This window comes from Thermobia domestica, unplaced genomic scaffold (assembly GCF_964235325.1).
Source record: "Thermobia domestica unplaced genomic scaffold, izTheDome1.hap1.1 HAP1_SCAFFOLD_886, whole genome shotgun sequence".
Lineage (NCBI taxonomy): Eukaryota > Metazoa > Arthropoda > Insecta > Zygentoma > Lepismatidae > Thermobia > Thermobia domestica.
Window position 1 is genome coordinate 47592 of NW_027656596.1, and position 14930 is coordinate 62521.

Here is a 14930-nt window from a genome sequence, read left to right on the forward strand (position 1 = left end):
AACTCTGGATCTTCAATCAAGACTTCAATGAGCCGGCGTCGGTCTCCGGCCATTATCAGTTCTACGTTGTGCATCTACTCACTTCAAAATCTACTTCAAATGCGAGGCAGGGGACTTCCACTAGTCCCGGAACTCAACCACTCAATCAACCCGTCAATTATAACTTGGCAAATTGGCTTGGCGGACACATCTAATTTTGCTGAACGAGTGAGTCATCATGCCACCAAAAACTAGCGGAAAGGCTGCAAAGAAGGCTGGTAAAGCCCAAAAGAATATCTCCAAGGGAGATAAGAAGAAGAAGAGGAGGAGGAAGGAGAGCTATGCCATTTACATCTACAAAGTTTTGAAGCAAGTGCATCCTGACACTGGCATATCTAGCAAAGCTATGAGTATCATGAACAGCTTTGTTAATGACATCTTCGAGCGTATTGCTGCTGAAGCTTCTCGTTTGGCCCATTACAATAAGCGGTCAACTATCACCAGCCGGGAAATCCAAACAGCTGTGCGCCTTCTTTTGCCTGGTGAACTTGCCAAGCACGCTGTAAGTGAGGGTACGAAGGCTGTTACCAAGTACACAAGCTCTAAGTAAAAATCTTCTTCAAGATTTTTCATTTCAAACGGTCCTTGTCAGGACCAACACATTATTCGAAAGAGTTAAATCACGAAATTTGCTTCATTCTGTTATGTAGAAACACGTTGAAATCCAATTTCTATATGCTGTTAGTAAAAAAGTAAAGCACATAGCGGAGATGTGTCGTGCTTGTATACGAAAGGCATTTACTCGCCGGAGATCTACACTTAGTCATAATAATTTACTTTTAAAAAGTGGTAATACATTCCGTGTTAAGTATAGTAGTAGGTGCACACGGATCGGAAATCAGGTTATTTTAATGTGCCGTGCAAATAAACAGGCTGTTAGTGTAAGAAATAGTGGGTATAACGCTTAGAATATCGATTAATCGCTATGAAATAATGTTGATAAATTATCTCTTGAAAGTACTATAAAATTAATGTTTCTAGTATTTTCGTACTTGAAGGATAATGAAATTTGAAAAAGAGATGCCAACAGCACCTTTCCCAGGCGGTCACCCATCCAAGTACTGACCAGGCCCGATGCTGCTTGACTTCGGTGATCGGACGAGAACCGGTATATTCAGCATGGTATGGCCGTTGGCGAATGCATATGGCTTCGAGTGAGTTATTGTAGCTACGTAGGTTTGTCGGTGAATACTCAAAAAGACCAGCGCGTGGAAAGCGTTGCTAATTGTTTTAAGTAATGCATGATTACGAAATTATCGTGGTGAACGATGTGAGAATATTCGTCTTTGTGAAAAACAAAATTAGAAAAAGTATACCAACAGCACCTGGTGTTCCCAGGCGGTCACCCATCCAAGTACTGACCAGGCCCGATGCTGCTTGACTTCGGTGATCGGACGAGAACCGGTATATTCAGCATGGTATGGCCGTTGGCAACTACCTTTTCTTCAATGTCCTGTTAAGGAAGTATGTTTTAAGTAAGAATTGACATTATTAACTATAAAGGCAAGCATATTAACGTCGTTAACATTACTTGGAATATACTAATATTCGAATAAATATTTGAATGTTCGAATGATGAGTGATTCGGATGTTCATAGTGCCACTGTGTCCTATCGAGTTTACTATCACGAACCACGTATGAAATTGTATATAAATAAATAAAAATAAATCCTTTATTAAGTATTGATTACAGGAAAAAGGCAAACTTACATTCTTTAATGTACACAATGAAATGTATGAAAGATATTTTTAAGATATGTTTCACTTACCCTTTATAACGCAAGGTAGTTTTCAGTGTAGCATTCTCTTCAGCTGCGAGATAACGTAAGGCAGATGATCATTCAGTCGTGAAGCACTAAAATGTAATATACATTTTAACTATTATCGATAAGAATTATTTACTGCAGGGATGCAAATAAAGTGAGGCAAATTAGTAAATAAAAACCGATACTGTAACTGATAATATAATTAGTTGTATCTGTATTAGTTGTATATACAGTAATCGCACGATTATCCGCGGAGTTGGATGTTGGCATAATCGCGCATAATCAGCAGTATGAGCAGAAAAGGGAAATGAAATGAAATATTTAGATTTACGTCGCATACTTATACCGGTTACGCTAAAGGAGACGGTGATGATGAGTACTGAATGAAGAAAGTGGGAGGAAACGGGAGAAACCCGAGAAAACCCATGAGCACGGTCTTTATGCACGACAAAGTTCACACGGCACGAGCTGGGATTGAATCAGGGACCCCAAGCACCGGAGGCCAAAAAACGGACAAAAAGTCTTTCGTGCAACTTTCGTTTTCGGTAAAAAGTTTACACATAATTTAGAAAGAGTAGTTTTCTGGTCTTTTTATTTCACAAGTTGGTTCATGTCTATATTTTTTACATGCATAAAAAATTTTTCAACTCCCTTGCTTATTTCCTGTTAAAGACCTCTACCTCTGATTGTATTTTTTGCACATATTCTTATTGTTTTCAGACAACATTTCTAAAAGCGTAATTTATCGTCAGCAAGAAAAGAAAAGGAAAGCCTCGGATAGTGGAATGTGTACTGTATATATATATATATATATATATATATATATATATATATATATACGTATTAGTATATAGTTTTATTTTATACGTCTCCTATTATTACACAATGTGCAGATATTGTCAAAGCGCAAGTAAATATGTATAACTCCCCGTTCTGCACTTAATAACTTGAAAGAAGTTCGGGGAAGGTAGTGTAACAGAAAGTGCAAACAGAAATGAGGGTTTAAAGGCATTTAATATTATTCCGTAGTAGTATGATTTTTTGTAAAAAAAAAAATATATATATATATATATATATATATATATATATCTAAACATACATATTCAATGATATAGTAAGAGGTTAGCAGCACTGATAGAACTGCAGAAAGTACAAAACCGTTAATAAGAAAGAGAGAGAGATGGTGGCCGCTTTTGTGCTTTTCATTGGCTAATTCCGAATTGCGCGCGAATACGTACGAGATTTCTTTCTTTTTCCTCTTCGCAGCCCAGATGTTGCCAATTAGAAGTTTTTAGTACTACATTTGTATGAAAATGTTGCCTTTAAGAAATGTGGTTTGCATACAGAGAAAAGAGCAAAATGAATATTTACCTTAGTGGGCATGAAAAAAGACGAAACATTTTGCAAGATGGACACACGAACTTCCTTAATGCAGGCGTTCAGTACATTATTGTAAAGAAAAAAACACTAAAAAGAATTACTTCAATATCCCTAGCAACATTCAACAATTCATAGAGAAAAATCTTTATTTTGAGAACAATGGAAAACTATGTAATTGTAGATAACTACTAAATTTAATGATTAAGGAAAACGTTTAGGCCCGGCCCTTCAGAAAGAAAGTGCACAGAATATTCTCTCATGGAAGCAATTGCAAAATCAACATTTTGTTTGCAGTTATAATTAGAGGATCTATATACAGGGTGTTCGAAAAAGAATGTATCCTCTTGAAAGAAAATATTCTCTGGGCCCCTAATCCTTTATATACCGAAAGGAAGTTTGTATAGCATTTTTTCTTACCTTCGTTAGAAGAATTGAAAGTGACTACTATCGTGACACGGGAGATATTTAATCGATAGTCGAATTACTCACATACTCGAATGAACACGTCTCTTGTAAGGAGAGGAAAGGCTTCTGTGATCCGCTATCGCAGCTGTGTCATATCTGCAGAGAATGTTAGGACACAAACGTGATCTTTGAGAGCCTCGTGAAAAGAAGTCGCATAGTATCATGTGTGGAGACATCGGGGCCATCTGAAGAACGCTTCATCATTAGGACCAAGGGCGAGTTACGAAACACTCTGGGATATATTTATTAACATAACTTCTCGTCATTCTGCAAGTGTGGTGGAGCTCCATCCTATTGGAAAAGGAAACCTCGGGAGCCCTCTTCATGTGTAGGTATCGTTCACATCTGAAGCATGTGAAGATAGATTACTGTACTATCGTGTACCTAAAATCATTTTCTACGAATACGAACATGTCTACACTGAAGGCAGTGCAGCTCTTTTTCTCTTTTTTTTGGTCATGTATTGTAACGCGGGGCAATGCACACAATAACATGTAATGTTGTGTATCATCATAAAGGGCCAGGGCGATGATTGGATCTTGATGGACGTGGAGAACTGATAGGTGATGTGAGTGGTATTGTGATCTATGGTTGTATGTTTACTGATGAATGCATAAGGAGAGGTGAAGGGGTTGCCTTTTTTTTTATGTCGATCGGGAGGGAAGCGATTGGGAAACTTTTGACTTTGTTTTTCAACCGAATATATTGATTGAATAGGTCGCCGACAATTTTACGGGGCGTCACGTCGTTGCCTTTTTCATGTCGATCGCGAGCGAAGCGAGCGTTTTTTTTTTTTTTTTTTTTTTTTTTTTTTTTTTTTTTACCGACAATATGTATTGAATCGGTTGCCAACACCTTTAGGGGCGCGTCACGTCCTTCTTTCTGTGCTGATCGCGAGCGAAGCGAGCGCGAAATTTTTGACTTTTTTTTTTTTTTTTTTTTTTTTTTTACCCACAATATTTATTCAATCGGTCGCCAACACTTTTAGGGGTGCGTCACGTCCTCTTTTCTCTGCTGATCGCGAGCGAAGCGAGCGCGAAATTTTGACCTTTTTTTCTCTTTTTAATTCTTTTTTTTCTTTAAGAAAAAATATTGATTTCATAGGTCGCGAACATTTTTACGGGATGCAACATCGTTTATTTGTTTTTCCAACCGTCTTTCTGTCTTGAGCCCCCGCCAAGTTAACTTTATGGTGGACAAAAACTATGTGCGGTGGGTTACCGCGGGGTTCTCCCGTTTCCTCCCACTTTCTTCATTCCACCACCATTTCAATCATTTCTCATAATCAGCGCCTCTTTTAGCCTAAGCGGCATAACGTGGGACGTAAAACAAAGATTTCCTTTAGTTGCTTTCTGTCTTGATTACGAGCGCGAAATTTTTTACTTTTTTTTTCTTTCTTTTGATATTATTCATTTAATAGGACGGCAACACCTTTACGGGCCGCCGCGTCGTCGTTTACACTTCTTCAGCCCATATTCTTTCTGCTTGTTCGTTTTCCGGCATCTTGTTATCACCGCCCGCGGCAATGCCTATGTCTTTCATCGCTTTTTGAAGCAAATCTTTAATAAATATGCACTCTCACATTTGTACTAATATGCATACCACAGTGGATAGACTGTAACTAGGAAAGCAGAAGCCTGCATATCATATTATTTAACAGTTGAAAGTGAACTGTCATTTTAAGTTTGATTTTGATCAGATGAGTGCAGTTCAACTCGTCGACAATTGTGAAGATTCTCGAGGTTAGGGACCATCCATTTTGTGCTTTGTAATGAAAATGGCTGCAGCCAAACTTCTCTGATCTGAATGAAACTTGGCATGATGATACATCTTGACCTGCTCTACAAGTTTATTTAGTATTTTCCGTTGCGCAGGCTTTTGCTTCTCCAGGTTCTCCCATGGAACTGAGAAACGTATTCAGTCGAACTTCTGCGGTAAGTCAGTATATCATCCTGAGAAGTTTGATCGAGATAGCAGAGGTTCGACTATTCGTTTTTCAATTCCATGTGATATTACAACACGGTGAACTAAATTTATATAGAAACACTTTGATTTTGTTTTGTTTTTTGCTAGCATTAAACTGAGAAAATGTTATTCAATAGACAGAGAACACCACTCAAAGAAAAGTACATCATAAGAATATATATATGGTTGCTGTGGTTCTCGGTTTAATTTGCTAGTTAAGAAACTTGCTCTAAATAAGTACATCTTACAGGTGAAAAACTAAGCCAGGCGATAGAATTAAATATAAAGTTATACACTTTTATTTTACGTTTACTAGTGTTGGGTTACTACTGTAAAATAAGTCAGTATATATGAAAGATAACTGTATTAGGTACTATTTTCCACCGGCGGTGTATTCTTGCATAGTGTACTTAATGTTTACAAGCGGGGCGCTACTAGTATGGATGCATGACAAGTGCTATTGAAACTCGAAAACTAACTGGTTTCCACTACCCTTGCTTATACGTATACCCGCGTCGCCTTCGCTCCTGTTCACTTTGGACGCACATTCTTGCTATCGCTCAGGCCCCCAGCTTTCTCCTGTTTTGGCTCCCTTAAATAGTATTCGTGCTTTTTATTGGCCACCTGGCAAAGCACTTGTAATGATTTTACACCAGTAACTCTAAAATACATGTGTATTACTTTATTTAATTCTGTCGTCTGCAGAATTTTTTTTTTTTTCGTACAAATATGCCTTTTCATGCAGAACACTGAATTTTGCCTGTAAATTTTTGAGAATATGCTGTGACGAAACTTGAGCACCGTTCTTCTTTTCTTTCTTATCACGAGTCTTCTTTAGCCTAATGAGCACAATCATCACACGATAACGACTATTCTTTTCATTTAACTTGTAAACAAGTTGAACTAATAATAATAATTGATGTACAAAGGAGAAGTGTCCTACATATTTGAGGTAAAAAATAAAATAAATATACTTCTACTTCATCCGTGTTTACAAAGTTAAATGTTATCGATTTACAAAAAATGGTCACCTATCCACACACTGACCAGGCTCGACACTGCTTGACCATACATATTAAAACATCGGTCCCACTGAATACACAAGTAGTAAGCACATTCACATAAAAATAATTAGGATTACAGTATATAAAATGCGTTAATTAAAATAGCAAATGCCTTACCTTATCACAGGCGATCCAAAGCCACTGCACATCATCTGCTACGCACACTATATTCCTCCAATATTTCACTCACTTCCTATATCACGCAACAGAAAATATTAATAAAATTCACTTAGCAACATTTTCATTTTTAATCAACAATACGTATAACAATTAAGAATAAAATTAATTGTGAGCACATTGTTATAATTAGAATACTGTTTTTATTCGTTTACAAATATGGGATTAATATAGAGCTGGCAGCAACAATATATACAACTCATCCTGTATGTATCGTAAATCCTAACTTGAGAAGACATCTCTGACGCAAACAATGAGACAAGAAATCAAATACTATATCCGACACATTTGGGGTTTATTGAACTTCAATGTTGGAAGATACCACCTTGTCGGTAGTACAAATGTAATATCCTTACAACACGCGGAACTTTTGCCAGGCATATCTAGGAATTTGGGAAGATTAATTGATATCCTTAATGTGCAATGTATGATTATGACGCATTGTTATGTACACGCAGACGGAACCAGGACAATCTATAGATGACATTTGCACTGTGTTTGGACAATTTGTTCGCAGAAAATAACCGTTTTTGTCTATGAATACTTGAGAACATGGAAGGTATGAGATATACATTTTATGCGCAAATATTATAATACAAATCATTGTTAGTTTGGTGGATGCGTGAAAGAAAGAAAAGGAGTAGATTTTTGCAGACGTCCGGATATAAAGCGAGAACTGAGAATACGCATCTATAACATCTATTTTCTTTGTGTTAATGATATCGATGAACTAAACGGGGAAACTAAAATACAACTGTTTGCAGTATAATTCGAAGTATAGTCAAGTGCAGAGGCGTACTCACGGGGTGTCCACCGGGTGCGGACTCCTCGCAAAAGTTCCTAAGTGAACATACATTTGCAGACTTTCTCATTAAATGTAGTTATTAACAGGGAAAATATTGATGTATCATCAATATAAATCTGATCTTACACTTCATCTGTACTCTGTCTGTATCATGTTTTTGTGAAAAAGTAAGTGGAATATTTATCGTGTTTTCGAATGCAGAATAATAGTATATAGACATAGTGGCTTGTAGTATTGGAACCTTGCCCCCCGAAGCTTGGATCCCTTAGAAGAAAAAAAAATGCATGCGCGCCTGGTGAAATGGTTAACGAATTCAGTTCACTCGATGAATCGACAGATAGTAATACACATTTCGACAGATCGACAGCATTCGACAGATACAGACATATGAAAGTAGCACAAGAATTAGGCGAAAGTCCGTGCGTTTCCTCAATTCACGTAGGAAACAACAGAAAATATCAACTACCATAAAATAATCCGTATATATATTTAATTTATTTGGAATAAAATAAATATAGAAACAACCTGTTCATACATAACTACGGTAAGTGCGTTAATTGCTAACGTAAGAACAAATATGAAACAAGGCACAAAATAAAAAAGAAAAATAAAGTTAAAGGGAATAAATATTTAGGCTTGATTGTCATTCGTATTAAGAAGCTGGGTAATAAAATGTTAAAATCTACAGAAAATTATGAAATTAAATCAGGATTTGAAATAAAAGTCTATACATTGGAAGTAGGCCAGGGAGTTTGCAAGGCAGATGTGTGCGACACGCGTTACTTTATAGATTCCCTTCATTGAACTATAGTAAGCAGTACGAAGATGGTACTTTGCGTATAATCACAGGAAGGATTGAAGTTAATTACCATGGTAATATAATTATTTATTGATAAGTATTTCCATGTTAAATTATGAAAATTATAAGCACAAGGAGGGTGAAAAAGTAGTGTGACCGACTTAGCAATGACTGAAACATAAAATAGAAAAGCGAATAAAAACAAATGCCTTTTGAGTTATGTGGAATAAAGTTTCTTCTAGCCAGTAAGGAAGAATAGGATCTGGTGCATTCATTGAATACCTGAAAAAAATCGTTTATCAAAATAGAAGGAAACACACTTATCGTTGTGGCAACTACGAACTTCTGTTTACCTCAGCCCGCCTCAGCAAGTGCTTTCTATCCGGTCCGCGCTCCGTAACCAAACTCAACGCTGCCTGCTAGCGAAAATTTCATTCTTCAGTATCGTTGAGTTTATTGCAGAAAGCAATGGCAGATACGGCATCAGCACCTGCAGCCCCGGCACAGGCTTCTCCTAAGAAGTCTGCAAAGCCTAAGAAACCAAAAACAACACCTTCTCATCCAAGAACATCAGAAATGGTGAACAACGCCATCAAGAATTTGAAGGAAAGGGGAGGAAGTTCACTGCAAGCTATTAAGAAATACATCTCTCAGAACTACAAAGTGGATGCCGAGAAGCTTGCTCCATTTATCAAGAAATACTTGAGAAGTGCAGTTGCTTCTGGGTCTTTGGTTCAGACCAAGGGAAAAGGTGCATCTGGATCGTTTAAGCTTAGTGCTTCATCGCTGAAGGAGAAGCCTGAAGGTGGATCTTCAACCAAGGCGAAACGATCAGCATCAAAGGAGAAGAAGCCTGCGAAAAAGCCAGCAGCTAAACGTCCCAAGAAGACTGGTGAAAAGAAAAAGGCTGCTGCTCCCAAACCTAAGAAATCACCATCTAAAGTGAAGAAGGCAAAAACTCCCAAGAAGCCAAAGGCCCCGAAGCCAAAGAAGGCTACAGCAAAACCGAAAAGTGCTAAGAAGGCTGCACCAAAGAAGAAGTAAATGTGTCAGTAAATCATCTGACATTTTAAAACGGCTCTTTTTAGAGCCATCAAATACTTTGAGAAGAGTAAAATTGTGCTTTTCCTATCATTATCACATGTTCATTCATAGCAATGTATAGTATACACGCAAGGGACTTTGAGTTTTCTTTTTAACCGAAGCACTTCTTGATGTAAGTGCTTTATAACAGAGGGGAATTGAGGGTGGGGAAAGAAAGCTTTCACGGGTGTCAAGAATGGTGTACTCGAAAAAAAATGGGGAACACATTACGTAATGTCAATTTGTGATCACTTACTTTTTCCTTGTTCCTATCTTCAAGTAGCGAAACAGTACAGAAAACGCACTTAATGCATTTGTTAGAAAAACTTTTGCAGGCTGACTGGGTTCGATTCTCGGTGGGAGCTCAAATGTTTCGCATTGCACGTTAATAAGTAGGTCCACGTTTGAAACAGCCTTGCTGCTGAAAGGGACACTAAACTAAAATCAACTCTTTTCAAGGCTGGGGTGAAAGAAATGTTCGAACTTATTACAACTCGTGAAAGTGAAGTAGACTATGTTTCAATTTAACGTCGTACTATTATGATTTTTATGATAAAGGAGACGGGTGATTACGCCTAATGAATGATGGAAATACTGGTGTAATGAGAAAGTGTTAGGAAAAGGGAACACGCTAATAACCACGGATACCGTCTTATAATTCGTAATATTGCTATAAAGAAAAATAGTAACACCAGCAGAAATGTAGGTGTACAATTGAACTGATGTTAAGTACAAACAGACACTTAAAGAAAGTTTAGTTTAACGTTTGCATTCAACAGCAGCGACCTCTGACAAAATAATATTACTTTTGCTACCTTGGAAGAAGTACATATTTCGCCTGCGAGTTCTATCAGATTAATAACGTTGAGAAGGGCAAACAGTGGTTGAATCGAAGTTAAGTTATGCAACATATGGCAAAATCGAACCCTTGACCACATAAAACGAAGATAATCAATCGGTAAACATAGGGGAAAACTAAAGAATATACTTGAAAGATAGGATGATATACGAAACGACAGGAAAACGAAGGTAGATGTATTAACTATGCAACATACGGCGTGAGAATTTAAAAAAAAAAGATAACAAGTATGGACAAGATCCTTGTTAGGATAACAGCATCTCTAAGTAGTGTATTGGTCCTAAAAAGGACCGTTTTTGAACTCAGTGCCAGAACTTCAAACTTAAGCACGTTCCCCACGGATGCGGCGAGCAAGCTGAATGTCCTTAGGCATGATTGTGACTCTCTTTGCGTGAATAGCACACAAGTTGGTGTCTTCGAAAAGCCCTACAAGGTAAGCTTCACTTGCCTCCTGTAAAGCCATGACAGCTGAGCTTTGGAAGCGAAGATCTGTCTTGAAATCTTGTGCAATTTCTCGGACGAGTCGTTGGAAGGGCAGCTTGCGGATGAGCAATTCAGTGCTCTTCTGGTAACGACGAATTTCTCGGAGAGCCACAGTACCAGGCCTGTAACGATGGGGCTTTTTCACTCCACCGGTAGCTGGAGCACTCTTTCTTGCAGCTTTGGTGGCAAGCTGCTTTCGAGGAGCTTTGCCTCCAGTAGATTTCCTAGCTGTCTGCTTGGTACGTGCCATTGCAACTGTCACGACTTGTTTCAAATAATTGCGCGCTGAATGAAGTCAAGTTATATAAAGAGCAAAACCGTTAAATCAAGCTATTTCTCATTGGATAAAGTCAGTCGAAAAGGACAGTTCTCATTGGCTTAGACACGTTTTGTGTTTTTCCAACTGAAACAAGTCACTTTGCACTCTGGTTTTGATTCTTCGAGTGCGCTGCCGATGTTGTGTGTTCCCGATGTTCTTGAGTTTTCTTCTTGAGAAGTGGTCCTGTATTTGTGGTCCTGTACCTGTGGTCCTGTACTCTGGCTGATGATGTCTTCTTCGCTAGATTTGATTACGATGCATTGTAATCCATGGGGAATTACCAAAGAAAGAAGCACTTGGCACTAAGTTCAAAAACATTGAGTGTGAATGAAATATACTGAGGGTGTTATTTTCTTGTTTGAGATTTAGGGTGATGTGTGCTAGGTGATGGTGGGTGGAGTTTGGTTTGTAGTGTTAGGTGCGGTCGTGTTCTTCTCTGTAGTTGTGGGGGGTGTGATGTCGGAACAGTAGATGTTAAGGTTTCCTTTGGTTGTGGTGTGGATATTAAGGTGTTTGCGAAAGATATGGCGGGTGACTTTTGATATAGCTTGGTGAAGGGTTTTCTGGTGGGGGGGATCGGTGATGGTAGAGAGGATGGAAGCTGTCCATATGAGTATGCATTCGATGGCGCCTTCAATCGCTGCATTGATCTTGGCATCTATATCTGTATCTTGAATTTCTTGTTCAGATTCTGTGTCCTCTTCTTTTCTTGGTTCTTCTTGTTCTTTTTCTTCATCTGCTTCTGAGGATCTGTTTGTGCGTGTCTGACAAGGGCCGGAATCTGGAAGTGGTGGGAATTCGAACTGATTGAGTAGGTTTGGGATAGTCTGTCTGCGTTGGTTTGTATGTGGCCTCTGGGGACATTCGCTGCTGCCTGTTCGATGTCCTAAGCATTTGCAGGTGGCACAAAACCATCGGTTGATGGGTTTGTTGCAAGGCTGATTGTGAGTCTCACCACATCTGAAGCACACTCTTGGGCGTGTACATATTTGTGTACCATGATCATAGCCGTAACAATTGTGGCACGGTATAGGTCTGGCTGAGGAGCGGGATGCTTCAACTCTGTGCAGCTTGTCTTGAATGTAGATTCCTTCAGCGATGAGCTTGTTCACCGTTGCAAAACTATGTGTGAAGAGACGAATCAGGGGCAGTGGTCCTGTTGCATTCTGGATGCGGGTGATGTTATTGAAATTCACCATTTGCTTGTCTAGATTGTCTTCAATGGTTGCGATGTCCAAAGTTTTATCAACTCCCCTGATTACACATGTATAAGTATGTCTTCTTTTGTTTGTGTTTGGTTGTTTGCCAGGAGGAGGCAACTTGCCGTCAGCTCGATCGATGTCTTCTTGGGAAGTGATGTTTGTGATTTTAACTTTTGGACCAAAGTCCCTTGGTGAGAATTTTGTGATGAAAGCGTCTATTGCTTCCCTGGTTTCGATTATGATGTGGAATCCTTCTCCATTGAGTGTTGGTCTGCCACGAAGATGTCGGCGGTGTTCAGGAATGCCAGTCTTGATATAATCAAAGAATGCGTCTTGTTCGTAAAAATGAGCAGCTAGGTTGGTAAGGACGTAGTGACGAGTGGGAGGGGGTGAATGAAGTCAAGTTATATAAAGAGCAAAACCGTTAAATCAAGCTATTTCTCATTGGATAAAGTCAGTCGAAAAGGACAGTTCTCATTGGCTTAGACACGTTTTGTGTTTTTCCTCCGTGCTTTCCCTGCATGATCGAAGGAACAAAACCACGAGTCTTGGGCTGCTTGGGCTTGTATTTCTCGTGTGTGGTGAGCGAAGCAGTAACATATCGAAATGACAGGACGTGGAAAAGGAGGCAAGGGTCTTGGCAAAGGAGGTGCCAAGCGCCACCGTAAAGTTCTTCGTGACAACATCCAGGGTATCACCAAACCCGCTATTAGGCGTCTTGCTCGCCGTGGTGGTGTGAAGCGTATCTCTGGTCTCATTTATGAAGAGACCCGAGGAGTATTGAAAGTATTCCTGGAGAACGTAATCAGAGATGCTGTTACATACACAGAACACGCCAAGAGGAAGACAGTGACAGCTATGGATGTTGTGTATGCCTTGAAGAGGCAAGGAAGAACCCTGTACGGTTTCGGAGGTTAAGTTGGGGTTCCTCCTATTTTGGATATAAAATTGGCATAAACGGCTCTTTTCAGAGCCAACAAATTTATATAAAGGGAAAGATTTACTTTGTGCGATTTTCTGTTAGATTATAAGAATTCGTGTAACTACATTAAAGCCTTTTGATGCACACTAAATTACAGACGTAGAGAGATTAATTTGAGAAAATCATACGTTTTTTTTTACATTATGTACGTTCATGTATACGTATTCATATCATGTAGCAGTATTAATGCTGGAGAAGGGGTTCTGGTTGGAAATTGGCGATTTGTTGGAAGTAGCGAGCATGAGAGATGCGAAACGCAAGTCGGAATTTCTGTTCTGACAGTAGGATGTACGTATAGAGGCTTATACAACTTCTATACTGTGCTGTGAGGGGCGAATAATGCGTTAGAAACCTGAATCTTGTCCTTTATCTTGTTTACGTGGTCTTGGGTTCGATTTCTTTCTTTTGCGGTAGTGTCTATTGTGATTTACATGTAAATTAATGACACTTCGTAGCGGGTTACTAAAATAAAGAGTAATACAAATATGAGATGTAGGTTAATGCATTGTATACTTCACATTATTTACTAAAGAAAGGCAGTAGTTACAAGAAACCTAGGCTCGCTCGTTGGGCACAGTAGCAAATGAGTTCTGAGATCAGAGAATAAGAGTAGTTGCGTATTACAAACCATATACATATAACACATATCACACAAATATGAATATCGACCTTGCAAAGAATAAATCGTACTTAAGTGTGCATTTAATGTCATTACTATGTTGCAAAAGAAATTTAGGAAAGTTTTCTGATCCGCTCTGTTCATGATGTCATTGGGGCATAGTAATGAACAATAATAAATGTCGAGAACATATTGAACAGAGTAATTTCAGCCAAGCCAACGCAAGAGAGAAACATGAGTGCTTTAAGAATGTTGGAAATTCCTTTGTCTAGCATGAAGTACATGAGAATATGTGGTATGAGGTTTTCTTCCATTGCTGAGAATCTGGGCTCGACTGTCCTGTCCTCTGGGTAATATGAGCCCGATGTACGCAAATATCAAAAAAATGTAGCTAGCGACAATACAAAAGGTAATGATCTTATAATTAATAATGTAGTGGGAACTAAGCACATCGCTGTTTGGAGTATTCTAAAGTTAGTGTGACTTCCTATGGGCTTCAATTACGATCGACGACTACACATATACTAATTAATCGAATAGCAGCGAGAATTTCGAATGAAACTAAGCAACTATCTCAGACACTTTTGATGAGTCTGTATATCGAAAACAATTCATTTCAATCGTAAATCTCCTCTATAAAGGGGTTTGTGGCCCTCATAAGGGCCGATTTGTATGAGATATAGGTCTTACATTTATGCCTTCTTCTCAGTTTTCTTGGGCAGAAGTACAGCTTGAATGTTGGGCAAAACACCACCCTGAGCGATTGTAACTCCAGACAACAACTTGTTTAATTCCTCGTCGTTACGGATAGCTAACTGCAGATGACGTGGAATAATCCTAGTCTTCTTGTTGTCACGAGCAGCGTTGCCTGCCAACTCAAGAACTTCAGCTGCCAGGTATTCCATGACTGCAGCCAAATACAC

The 14930-nt window shown here is 38.8% G+C and overlaps 1 non-coding gene and 1 pseudogene across 1 annotated transcript; both read right to left on the reverse strand.

Moving 5' to 3' along the window:
• Window positions 1–1060: 1060 nt before the first annotated feature.
• Window positions 1061–1175, reverse strand: LOC145677450 (5S ribosomal RNA; annotated as a pseudogene).
• A 177-nt stretch (window positions 1176–1352) lies between these two features.
• Window positions 1353–1471, reverse strand: LOC145677448 (5S ribosomal RNA). Its single transcript, XR_014129841.1, has one exon. It is a non-coding gene; the product is annotated as a 5S ribosomal RNA (ribosomal RNA).
• Window positions 1472–14930: the final 13459 nt, after the last annotated feature.